A 13,917-nucleotide genomic window follows, 5' to 3' on the forward strand; every position below is an offset into this window, starting at 1 on the left:
GTTTTGTTGATTGTTTCCTTTGCTGTGCAGAAGCTTTTTATTTTGATGTAGTCCCAGTAGTGTATTTTTTCCTTTTATTTCCTTTGCCTCAGAGACATACCTAGAAAGAAGTTGCCATGGCTGATGTCAAAGAAGTTACTTGTGTTCTCTTCTTGGATTCACTCCTCACATTTAGGTATTGAATCCATTTTGGTTTTATTTTTGTGTATGGTGTGAGAAAGTGGTCTAGTTTCTTTGTTTTGCATGTTGCTGTCCAGTTTTCCTAACACCATTTGTTAAAGAGACCGTCTTTTTCCCATTGGATATTCTCTCCTTCTTTGTTTAAAACTGACCATATAATTGTGGGTTTATATCTGGATTTTCTATTCTGTTCCATTGATCTATGTGTCTATTTTTGTGTCAGCCATACTGTTTTGTTGACTAGAGCTTTGTAATAGAAATTGAAGTCTGGAATTGTGATGCCTCCAGCTTTGTCTTTCTTTTTCAAGATTGGTTTGTCTATTTGGAGTCTTTTGTAATTCCATACAAATCTTAGGATTGTTTGTTCTACTTCCATGAAAAATGCTGTTAGTATTCTGATGGGGTTACCTAAAATGTGTGGATTGCTTACGGTAGCACAGACATTTTAACAATATTTGTTCTATCAACCCATGAGCATGGAATGTCTTTCCATGTCTGTGTGTCATCTTCAGTTTTTGAAATCAGGGTTTATAGTTTTCAGAGGACAGGTATTTCACCTCTTTGGTTAGGTTTATTCCTAAGCATCTAATTATTTTGGGTGCAACTGTAAATGGGATTGTTTTCTCAATTTCTCTTTCTGATGCTTCATTATTGTACAGAAATGCAACAGATTTCTATAAATTGATTTGTGCCCTGCAACTTTACTGAATTCATTTCTCAGTTCTAGCTGTTTTTCAGTGGAGAGTTTCAAGTTTTCTATAGTATCATATCATCTGCAAATAGTGAAAATTTTACTTCTTCCTTACCTATTTTGATTCCTTTTATTTCTTTTTGTTGTCTGATTGCTGTGGCTAGGACTTCCAGTACTGTGTTGAACAAAAGTGGTGAGAGTGGACATCCTTGTCTTGTCCTAATATTATGGGAAAGGCTCTCAGTTTTTCCCCATTAAGGATGGTATAAGCTGTGGGTTTTTCATATATGGCCTTTATTATGTTGGTGTATGTTCTCTTTAAACCTATTTTGTTGAGGGTTTTTATCATGAATGGATGTTGAACTTTGTCAAATGCATTTTCTGCATCTATTGAAATGATTGTATGTTTCTTATCCTTTCTCTTATTGATGTGATGTATCACATTGATTGATTTACAAATGTTAAACCACCCTTGCAACTTAGGAATAAATCCCACTTGGTCATGGTGAACTTTTTTTTAATAAGAGAATGAATTAGTAATTTATTTTTAATTTTTTTCTAAGTTTTAATTTAAATTCCAGTTAGTTAACATATAGTGTAATATTAGCTTCAGGTGTAGAATTTAGTGATTCTTCACTTGCATACAACACCCACTGTTCATCACAAGTACCCTCTTTAATACTCATCACCTGTTTAACCCATCCCCCGACCACCTCCCCTCCATCAGTTTGTTCTCAGTAACCATCAGTTTGTTCTCTATAGTTGAGTCTGTTTCTTGGTTTGCCTCTCTTTCCCCCCACTATATCCACTTGTTTTCTTTCCTTAATTCCACATATGAGTGAAATCATATGATATTTGTCTTTATCTGACTTACTTTATTTAGCATAATACTCTAGCTTCATCCACATCTTTGCAGATGGTAAAATTTTATTCTTTTTTTATGGCTGAGTAATATTCCATTGTATATATGTGTGGATATATATATATATATATATGTATATACACATATGTATATACATATGTGTGTGTGTATATATATGTGTGTGTGGGGATATATATATATCTCCCCATCTTCTTTATCCATTCAACAGTCAATGGACACTTGGGCTGTTTCCATAATTTGTCTATTGTTGATAATGCTGCTATAAATGTTGGGGTGCCTGTATCCTTTTGAATCAGTATTTTGTTTTGTTTTTTTTAATTTTTTTTTAATTTTTTTTTCAACGTTTTTTATTTATTTTTGGGACAGAGAGAGACAGAGCATGAACGGGGGAGGGGCAGAGAGAGAGGGAGACACAGAATCGGAAACAGGCTCCAGGCTCCGAGCCATCAGCCCAGAGCCTGACGCGGGGCTCGAACTCACGGACCGCGAGATCGTGACCTGGCTGAAGTCTAACGCTTAACCGACTGCGCCACCCAGGCGCCCCTTAATTTTTTTTTTTAACGTTTATTTATTTTTGAGACAGAGAGAGACAGAGCATGAACGGGAGGGGCAGAGAGAGAGGGAGACACAGAATCTGAAACAGGCTCCAGGCTCTGAGCTGTCAGCACAGAGCCCGACGTGGGGCTCGAACTCACGGACCGTTGAGATCATGACCCGACCCGAAGTCGGACGCCCAACCGACCGAGCCACCCAGGCGCCCCATTGAATCAGTATTTTGTATCCTTTGGGTAAATACCTAATAGTGCAATTGCTGGGTCATAGGGTAGTTCAATTTTTAACTTTTTGAAGAACCTTCATACTGTTTTCCAGAATGGCTGCACCAGTTTGCATTCCCACCGGCAGACTAAGAGGGTTCCCCTTTCTCTACATCCTTGCCAACACCCATTGTTTCCTGTGTTGTTAATTTTAGCCATCCTGACTGTTGTGACATCTCATTATAATTTTGATTTGTATTTCCGGATGATGAGTCGTAAATGATTCTTTAAATGTAGTATTGGATTTTGTTTGCTAGTATTATATTGAGAATTTGTGCATTGGCCTGTACTCTTTTTTAGGAGTGTGTGTATCTGGTTTTTGTATCAGGGTAATGCCTCAGAAAGAATATGAAAGTATTATTTCCTTTTCTACTTTTGGGAATAGTTCAGAAGAATAGATATTAATCCTTCTTTAAATGTTTGGTAGATTTGACCTGTGAAGCCATCTAGTCTTGGACTTTTGTTTATTGGAAGTTTTTTTGATTTACTGACTCATTTTCTTTGCTGGTTATCAATCTGCTCAGATTTTCTATTTCCTCCTGTTTCAGTTTTGGTAGTTTATGTTTCTAGGAATTTATCCATTGCTTCTAGATTGTCCAATTTATTGGCATATAGTTTTTCATAATAATTCTCTTATGATTGTTTGTATTTTTGTGATGGTGTTTTTTTACTTTTCTCTCATTTGTAATTTTATTTATCTGAGTTCTTCCTCTTCTTGATAAGTCTGGCTAAAGGCTTATCAATTTTATTGATTTTTTTTTTTCAAAGAACCAACTCCTGGTTTTATTGATGTTCTCTTTTTTCTCTGCTCTAATCTATATTAGTTCCTTCCTTCTGTGGGTTTTATACGTTGTTTGTTGTTCCCTTCTAGATGCTTTGGTTGCAAGGTTAGGTTGTTTGAGATTTTTCTTGCTTCTTGAAGTAGGCCTATATTCCTATAATTTCCATCTTAGAACCACTTTTGCTGCATCCCAGCAGTTTTGGACCAGTGTGTTTTCACTTTCATTTGTTTCCATGTACTTTTTAATTTCTTTGATTTCTTGATTGACCCATTCATTATTTAGTAGCATGTTCTTTAACCTCCATGTATTTGTGGTCTTTCCAGATTTTTTCTTGTGGGTAACTTCTAGTTTCATAGTACTGCAGTCAGAAAAAATGCATGGTATGGTTTCTATCTTGAATTCATTGAGGTTTATTTTGGGGGCTAAATATGTGATCTATTCTGGAGAATTTCCACGTGCACTTGAAAAGAATTGTGTTCTTCTGTTTTAGGAGGGAATCTTCCAAGAATACCTGTTAAATCCATCTGTTCCAGTCTGTCATTCAAAGCCATTGTTTCCTTTCTGATGTTCTGTTTAGAATAACTGTCCATTCATGTAAGTGAGGTGTTAAAGTCCCCTATTGTTGTTGTATTATTGTCAATTAGTTCCTTTATGTTTGTTATAAACTCTTTTATGTATTTCGGTGCTGCTATGTTGAGTGCATAAATATTCACAACTATTATATCTTCTTGTTGGATTGCCCTCTTTATTATAGTGTCCTTGTCACTTGTTACAGTCTTTGTTTTAAAGTTTCCAAAATAGGGGTGCTTGGGTGGCTCAGTCAGTTAAGCGTCTGACTTCAGCTCAGGTCATGATCTTGCATTTCATGAGTTCAAGCCCCACATCGGGCTCTGTGCTGACAGCTCAGAGCCTGGAGCCTGCTTCAGATTCTGTGTCTCTCCTCTCTCTGCCCCTCCCCTGTTTGTGCTCTCTGTCTCTCAAAAAATGAATAAATGTTAAAAATAAAGTTTTTTAGTAAAAAAAATAAAGTTTCCAAAGTAAGTATTGCTGCTCTGGCTTTGACATCTGTTTGCACGATACATGTTTTTCCATCCTCTCACTTTCAATCTGCAGGTGTGTTTAGGTCTAAAATGGGTCTCTTGTAGGCAATATATAGGTGAGTCTTGTTTTTATATCCATTCTGTCAACCTATATCTTTTGATGGCAGCATTTAGCCCATTTACATTCAGAATAATTATTGATAAATATGTACTTATTGACATATTATTACTTGTTTTGTGGTTGTTTCTGTAGATTTTCTCTGATCCTTTCTTGGTTTTCTCTTTCATGTTTTGCTGATTTTCTTTAGTGATATATTTGGATTTTTAAAAAATTTTTTTCATATTTATTAGTGTTTTTTGACATATGGTTACCACTAGGCTTATATATAACTTTTTCTGCATATAGTAGTCTATATTAAATTGATAGTTGTTTAATTCGAACTGATTCTTTTCTCCTCTCCTCCCCACATTTCAGGTATATGTTATTATATTTTATATCCTTTTTTTGTGATTTCCTTGACTGACTTGTGACAGAAATACTCATTTTTACTCCTTTTGTTTCCTACCTCTGTACTGTCAGTTTTGGTCTCTCCTTTCCCCTCAAAGCACCCCTTTTAATATTTCTTGCAGAGCTGATTTGGCTATCACGAACTCCTCTAATTTTTGTTTTTCTAGGAAACTCTTCTATCTCTCCTTCTATCCCAAATAATAGCCTTGCTGGATAGAGCATTTCTTGGCAGAAGATATTCCCCATTCAGAGCTTTGAATATATCCTGCCACTCCCTTCTGGCTTGGAAAGTTTCTGCTGACAAATCCCCTGTTAATCTTACGGGGTTCTCTGTGCCTCCTGGATCTGGATATCTGTTTCCTTCCCCAGATTAAAAAAGTTTTCAACTACTCTTTCTTCCTGTAAATTTTCTGCCCCCTTCTCCCTTCTTCTGGGACTCCTATAATGTAAGTGTTATCATGTTTGATGGAGTCACTGTGTTCCCTAAGTCTATCCTCATTTTACAGAATTCTTTTCTCTTTCTTTTGTTCAGCTTACTTTCCATTACTCTGTCTTCCAGATCACTAATTCATTCCTCAGCTTCTTCCATTCTGCTCTTCATTCCATCATTCTCTCATTTCATTTATTGTGTCCTTTATCTCTGCTTTGTTATTCCTTATCTCTGTGTTATGGGTCTCACTCATGTCTTCCACTCTTTTCTCAAGTCCAGTGAGTATCCTTATCTTTGGTTTAAATTCTCTATCAGGCATTTACTTATTCTGTTTTGCTTAGATCTCTGGCTATAGATAGCCATGTCTTATTCTTTCATTTGGGATAAATTTGTCTCCTCATTTTGCCTGCTTCTGTGTTTCTGTTCCTGTGTGTTAAGAAAGTCAGATAAAGGGGTACCAGGGTGGCTCAGTTGGTTAAGTGTCTGACATCGGCTCAGGTCATGATCTCGTGGTTTGTGAGTTCAAGCCTCTCATCAGGCTCTCTGCTCTCAGCACAGAGCCTGCTTCAGAACTTCTGTCTCCCTCTCTCTCTGCCCCTCCCCACCCCCTCTCTTTCAAAATTAAATAAACATTAAAAAAAAAAGAAAGCTAAAAAAATGTCAGCTGTGTCTTCTGCTCTTGAAAGTATGACTTTATGAAGAAGAGGTCCTGGAGTGCCCTACAGTGCAATGTCTCCTGTTCAGAACCTGGCACTTCAGGAGAGTATCCTACATGCGTTGCTTATGCCCTGCTGCTGTGTCTGAGTCAGTTTTCTTTTCAGTGCAGCTGTCTACACTGACTTTGCCTGTTGTGGGCTGTGCTTGTTCTCTGTGGTGTTAGTGGGACCCAGTCAGGCCACCTCTTGGGGGTAGTACCTGCCTAGGAACTTGGGAGCAAATTAGCTAAATTTGCACTGGGCCGCTAGTCCTATGCAGGATCTCCCTAATCACTGTGGTGGCTCGATGTGCCAGTCTGAGCATGGTACACAACATTGGCTGGGGTGGGAAGCTAGGTGGAGTGCAGTGGTTGGGCCTGGCATGGTGGCTGGGTGCAGCATGTGGCAGCACCTGTGCACCTGGTGGCTCGGCACAGTGCACACTGGTGACAGGGTGCATGACTGGTCACAACCCACAAAGGTGGTCGGGGCACATGACTGGGTGGGCCATCTGATGGTTCCTGGTGGGGCATGAGTTGTGGCTGGGCACAGAATGGGACACTTCCCTGGCATGTGTGATTGCGTAAAACATGGGGGTGGCTGGAGCACACAACTGGATGTGGCATGGTGGATGTGCACTTGAAGTCTGGGCAGGGTGCTCATGGCTTTAACAAATTTAAACCCCTGAGCCCAGGGCCTAGGCTAGTAAGCTTGGAATGGGCAAGTCCTCAGGAGAATCCATGGGTGTGGCACACTGCTAGTGGGTTAGGTAACAAGTTCTGTGCAGCCCTGCTCCCTGCAGGTGTCTCTGTGCTTATGCTAGGGGGACAGGGAGGAAAATGGCACGTGTCAGCTCCCTTGTTTTAGGAGAAGTCCCCCTAACACACTCCAAAATCAATATGAACAGATCTGTCTCCTATTTGCCCCCAGCATTGTGTAAACTGCCATTTTTATGTTGTCTCTCCATGCAGGCTGATGTCCTTTTAAGGGCAGCAACCCAGTTATCACTCACCTTCCTGGCTCCCCCAATGCTGAGTTAGCTGACCAGTATACCATAGCCATACCCAGCATTTTTTCCCCTTATTAATGACCCAGTCTGTCCCTGGGGCACGAAGAGGGTTCTCTTTTATTTCTAGATTCTCCATTGCTCTTGGGATGAAATCCAAACCCCTAATATATCACGAAAAATAGTTTAAGCTCCAACCCCTCCCCTCTCTACCTTGATGAATGCTGTCCCAACCACCCCAAACTATATCTTCCCAACAGACCTTCTTTCCCTCCCTAAATCCCAGTCTGTCCAGCTATCAGGCTTTTGTTCAGGTGTTTCTCTCTGCCAGGAACAATGTTCTGATAATTTGCATTTACCCCAGGTTTCAAGGTGATGCTAATGTTGCAGGTCCAGGGACCATACTATAAACTACTGATTCAATTATTACCAGAATTCACATATTCTCTGAACATTTCCCACGTCTATGTCTTAGGCCTTATTTCAATGCCTCAACTCTCCCAAGATTTACAATGAGGAAATGGGTTTGTATGTTCCGTATCAATTCTATAATTTAAATAACTTACAATTATTTACAATTTAAATTTTAATTATTTACAATTTAAATAATTACATAATTAGCAACCTAAGGTCATCAACAAATGGTTGCACACTTCATTATTTTCGTGCATAAGTACTGACTGATTATCAATGAGAAATCCTGTATGAGACTATTATTCCTACAAAAATAATGTTTAAAGGAGAAATAAAACTCCAAATAACTAAGCAATGTGTTTACAAGTTAGAACCTGCCACCCTTCCAAAAATCAGGTTCTTCTCAGTGTAATTGGTGAGTACTTACAGACTTAGTTCTGTATTTTCTTGACATGTTCCATTCCAGTCTTAGTGTGTAATTTCCATTAACTTGTCTACTACTGAATTCCCTCAGAGATAAGTTAGCTCAGTTCCAAAAGAGACAAAAGCTAGCAGGTACGGTTTGTGGCACTCTGAAAATTACCATGAAATATGTATTATCTTATAGAAGATTTGGATCATTTGCTTAAGTTTTTCCCTTTTCCCTTACTTCTGTTGGAATCAAGACAAAGTACTGAACTTCCCAAGAACAAGAAGGCTATGTTATTACGCATTGAGTTTTTTTTTCTTTTTATTGTAGGATATATACCATTTTAGTCATTTTTAAATTTACAACTTATTAGCATGAAGTACATTCACAGTGCTGCGCATCCATCAGCACTATCCATTTCCAGAACTTTTTCATCATCCCAAACAGTAACTGTTCAATTAAACAACAACTTCCCCTTCCACACTGCCCTGAGCGGCTGGTAACCTCTATATCTCTATGAATTTCCCTTCTCTAGGTACCTCATATAAATGGAATCATACAATATTTGTCCTTTTGTGTATGGTTTATCTCGCTTAGCATGTTTCCAAGGTTCATAAATATTGTAGCATGCATCAGAAATCTATTCCTTCTAAAGCTGAATAATATTCCATTGCATGTATATGCCACAATTTGTCTATCAGTTCATGTGTTGATGGATATCTAGATTGTTTTTCATCCTTTTCACCTAATGTAAATAATGCTGTCACCATACATGTTGGTGATCAATTATCTGTTTAAGTCCCTGCTTTCAATGCTTTAGAGTATATATCTAGAAGTGAAACTGCTGAAATATATGGTCGTTCTATATTTAACCTCTTCAGGAATCACAATAGTGTTTGCCACAAGGGCCATACCATTTTACATTCCCATAAGCATTGCACACAGGATTCCATTTTCCCCACAATGTCACTAACACTTATTTTCCCTGTTTAAAATATTCCTCATAGTCATCCTGGCAGTGATATCTCATTGTGGTTTTGGTTTGCATTTCTCTAATGACTAATTATATTGACCATTTTTCATGTGTTTATTAGCCATTTATAGATCTCCTTTGGAGAAATGTTTGTTGCTAGTCTTTTCAGTATGTTTGCATCCATATTTGTAAGGGATACTGGTCTGTAGTTTTCCTTTCTTACTTCCTTTCTTTCTCTTTTTCCTTTTCTTTTCTCTTTCGTCTTTCTTTCTTTCTTTCTTTCTTCTTTCCCTTCCTTCCCTCCCTCCCTCCTTCCCTTCCCTTCTTTCTGTCTTATAGTATCTTTGTCTGATTTTGGTATCAAGACAATTCTGGCATCATCAAATGAGTTAGGAAATGTTGCCTGCTCTTCAACTTTTTCAGAGTGTCCCTCCCCTTAAAAGGTCTTGGCATCTTGTTGAAAATTAATTGACCATATGTGTGAGGGTTTATTTCTGGGCTCTCTATTCTATTCCACTGGTCTGTGTGTCTGTCCTTATGTCACTGCCATACTGCTGTAATTAATGTAGCACTGTAATAAATTGTGAAGTTGGGTAACTTTATTCTTTATTCTTCTTAGGATTGTTTTGGCTATTTGGGGCCCTTTATAATTCTGTATGAATTTAGGGATTGACTTTACCTTTTCTAAAAAAAAAAAAAAAAAAAAAAAAGGCAGCTGGAATTTTAATAGCATTGAATCTGTGTATCTCTTTGGGTAGTATTAACATCTTAACCGTGTTAAGTCTTTCTGGGTTTTTCTGAACATGAGATATCTTTCCATTTATTTGGGTCATCTTTGATTTTGTCCAACATTTTTGTTTTGTTTTGTTTTAAGCATACAAATCTTTCACCTTGATTAGACTTACTACCAAATATTTTCCTCTTGTAGGTACTATTATAAATGGAAGGAATTTCCTAATTTCCTTTTTGTATCATTCATTGCTGTTCCATGGATATACCATTGACTTGGGGATTTTTCCTTGCAACTTTGCTGCATTCATCTAATAGCCTTATTAGTTTTGGGGAATTCTTTTGTGAATCCTTTCTATATACGGGATCATTTCAACTGCAAAAAGATAGTTTTACAACTTCCTTTCCATTTTGGGTACCTTTTATTTCCTTTTCTTGCCTTATAGCTCTGGGATAAAACTCTGAGAACAATGATGAATAGTAACTGTGAAAGTAGGTCTACTTGTCTTTTTCTGACCTTAGAGGAAAAGCTTTCAGTCTTTCACCACTGAAAATGATTTTAGCTGTGGGTTTTACACATAGCCTTCATCATGTTGAGGAGTTTCTCCTCTATTCCTAGTTTTCTGAGCATTTTTATCATGAAGGTTATTGAGTTTTGTCAAATGCCTTTTCTGCATAAATTGAGATGATCATGTGAGTTTTCTCCTTCATTTTATTAATGGAATGGATTACATTGGTTGATTTTCTTCTCACTCTTGCATTACTGGGATAAATTGTACTTGGTCATGGTGAATAAATCTTTTAATATACTGGTGGATTCTATTTGCTAATATTTTGTTGAGGATTTTTGCATCTATATCCACAAAGAATACTGCTCTGTAATTTTCTTTTCATGTGATTTCTTTATCTGGCTTTGGTATGAGAACAATATTCTCATAGAGAATTTTTTTTCCTCTAATTGTTTAGAAGCTTGAGAAGAATGATTGGTGTTAAATCTTCATTAAATATTTATTAGAATTCACTTGTAAGGCCATTTGGTACAGGACTTTTCTTTGTTGGGAGGTTTCTGATTACTGACTCAATCTCTTTATAGAGTAAATCTGTTTTGTTTTGTTTTTTTTTAACTCTTATAAAGCAGATCTGTTGAAATATTCTATTTCCTCAAGTCAGGTTAGGTAATCTTTGTGTTTCAAGGAATTTGACCACTTCTTGATTATATAATTTGTTGGTGCACCAATATTACACTGTATGTTAACTGGAATCTAAATAAAAATTTAGAGAAAGAAAATAATTTGTTGGTGTACAGTTTGTAATATTGTCTTATAATCCTTTTTACCTCTGTAATGTTGGTAGCAAGACCTCCATTTTCATTTCTGGTTATTTGTGTTTTCTTTTTTTGCGTCAGTCTAGGTAATGTTCTGTCAATTCTGTTGATTTTTTTCAAAGAGCCAACTTTTGGTTTCACTGATTTTCTCTGTGTTTTTCTATTTGGTTTATCTCCACTTTGTTTTTTATTATTTCCTTCTTCCATAGCTTTTTGGTGTAAAGTTAGGTTATGGATTCCCAGATCTTTTCTCATATAGGCAATTTATGTTACAAATTTCCCTCCTAGCACTGCTTTTGCTATAAGACATTAATTTGAGTATGCTGTGTTTTCATTAGTCTTTAAGTATTTTCTGATTTAATTTGTGATTTATTCGTTGACTCACTGGTTGTTTTCTTAGTCCATTCAGGCTACTATAACAAGATACCAGAGATTGGATAACTTGTAAGCAGGATAAATCTATTTTTTACAGTTCTCGAGGGTGGAAGTCAGAGATCAAGGTGCCAGCATTGTCAGGTTTTCAGGTTGCAGGATTTGTTTTGTATCCTCACAGGGCAGAAGGAACAAGAGAGTTCTGTGGGATCTCTTTTCTAAAAGCACCCATCCCATTCATGAGGGTTCTACCATTATGACCTAAGCATCTCTAAGAAGCCCCACCTTTTAATACCAACACATCAGACAGTAGGACTTCAACATAGGAACTTGGAGGAAGACACATTCAGGACATAACAGTTATTTATGACTGTATAGCTTAATTTTTGTGTATTTGTGAATTGTCCACTTTTCCTTAATTTCTAACTTCCTCCTGTTATGATCAACAAAGTTACTTTATATATGTTAAAGCTACTGATATTTGTTTTATGGGCTAATACATAAATCTATCATGAAAAATATGCCATGTGCAATTGAGAAGAATGTGTATTGTGCAGTTTTGAGGTGGAATGTTATTTGTCTGTTAGGTGTAGTTGGCTTGTTGAGTTGTTTATGTCCTTTATTCCTTTATTTATCTTTTGTGTGGTGATCCACCCATTATTTAAAGTGGAGTATTGACTCCACTTATTAATTATAGACTATTAATACAACAGTCTATTTCTCCCTTCAATTCTGTCAACTTTGCCTCACATATTTTTATGGGCCTGTTATTAGATGTGCAAATGCTTATAATTGGTATATATTTTTCCTGTGTTGAACATTTTAGTAATATACAGTGACCCTGTCACTTGAAATCTTTCAGATTTAAAGCCTATTTTGTCTGTTATTAATATAGGCACCAGAGCTCTGTTTTGGTTACTCTTTGCATAAAAGAGCTTTTCCCACTCTTTTAACATATTTGTGTCTTTGGGCCTACTGTGACTCACTTGTAGACAGCATCTGGTTGGAACGTTTTTCTAATCCATTCTGCCAATCTCTTATCAGAGAACTTAATCTATTTACATTAAAAGTAATTACTGGAGAGCAGGAACTTCTGCCTTTTTGCTCTTGGTTTTTTCTATGACCCACAGCATTTTTATCCCTCTTTTCCTCCATTAGTGCCTGAGGAAGCCTGGATGACAACTGAAGTGAACTTTGCAAGATGAACAGTAGTCCCTCTGACAGATGAGCACGGTAAAAAGGGGGATAAGAAGGGCATTCTAGGCTGAAGGAACAGCATGCTAAAGGGAATATATTTTTTGTTCCAAAAGGCATGAGAGGACCTGTGTGGTTGCAAAAGAAACCTTAATCTTCTGAGACACAATACCGTCATGGGCAGTTGCATGGTCTCTTGGGAGGGTGTTCAAATTTAGCCTATGTTTGAGACATGTGACTCTGGGAAACTTGCTAGAGCTGTCGAATCTCAGGTTGCTGACAATGCCATGGAGATGATTATGACACTCATCTCATGGTCAGTGGGAGGATTAATAAAAGTAAGAAAAACACACCAAGCAACTCACATGTACCAGCACTCCACTGTTTGCTTTAGGAGTATTTTCTCTTCAATTCTCAAAAAACGCCTGGTAAAACAGGAATTAATCTTGGTTCGATGTAGAAATCGAGGCTTGAGAAATGAAAGGACTTCCCCAAGGTTATACAGGCATACCTCATTTTCTTGCACTTCACTTTACTGTGGTTTGCGGATATTGCATTTTTTACAAACTGATGAAGGTTGGTGGCAATCCTGCATCAAACAAATGTCAACATCATTTTTCAAACAGCATTTGCCTTTTCATGTCTCTGTCACATTTTGGTAATTCTCACAGTATTTTTTTTTTCTTTATTATTATACTTGTTATGGTGATCTGTGATCAGTGATCTTTGATGTTATAGTTGTCATGGTTTTGGGGTGCCAGAAACTGCACACATATAAGACCATGAACTTAACCAATAGTGTGTTCTGACTGCTCCACTAACCACCTGCTCATCTCTGTCTGGTCCTTAGGCCTCCCTGTTCCCTGAGACACAATATTGAAATTAGGCCAACAGATAACCCTACAATGGCCTCTAAGTGTTCAAGCGAAAGGAAGAGTTACACATCTGTCACTTGAAATCAAAAGCTATGATTAAGCTTAGTGAGGAAGGTGGTCAAAAGCCAAGTTAGGCTGAAAGCAGCTAGGCCTCTTGCACCAAACAGCCAAGTTGTAAACGCAAAGGAAAATTTCTTGAAGAAAATTAAAAGTGCTACTCCAGTGAACACACAAATGTGTGAACAGAAGTCACAATATTCCCATAAACCAAAGCCTGATCCAGAGTGCGAACTCTTCAGTTCTTGGTAGGCTGGGAGAGGCGAGGAAGCTACAGAGAGGAAATGGGGCTAATGGAGGTTGATTCATGCAGTTTAAGAAGCCATCTCTGTACAAGTACAAGGTGAAGTAGTAAGTTCTGATGTGGAAGCTGCAGCAAGTCATCCAGAAGATGTGGCTAAAATAATTACTGAAGGTGGCTACACTAAGCAAAAGATCTTCAATGGAAAAAGATGTCATCTAGGACTTTCATAGCTAGAGAAAAGTCAATGCCTGGCTTCAGTTTCAAAGGACAAGCTGACTCTTATTAAGGGCAAATGC

This window comes from Herpailurus yagouaroundi, unplaced genomic scaffold (assembly GCF_014898765.1).
Source record: "Herpailurus yagouaroundi ecotype Mexico unplaced genomic scaffold, PumYag 194, whole genome shotgun sequence".
NCBI classification, from domain to species: domain Eukaryota; kingdom Metazoa; phylum Chordata; class Mammalia; order Carnivora; family Felidae; genus Herpailurus; species Herpailurus yagouaroundi.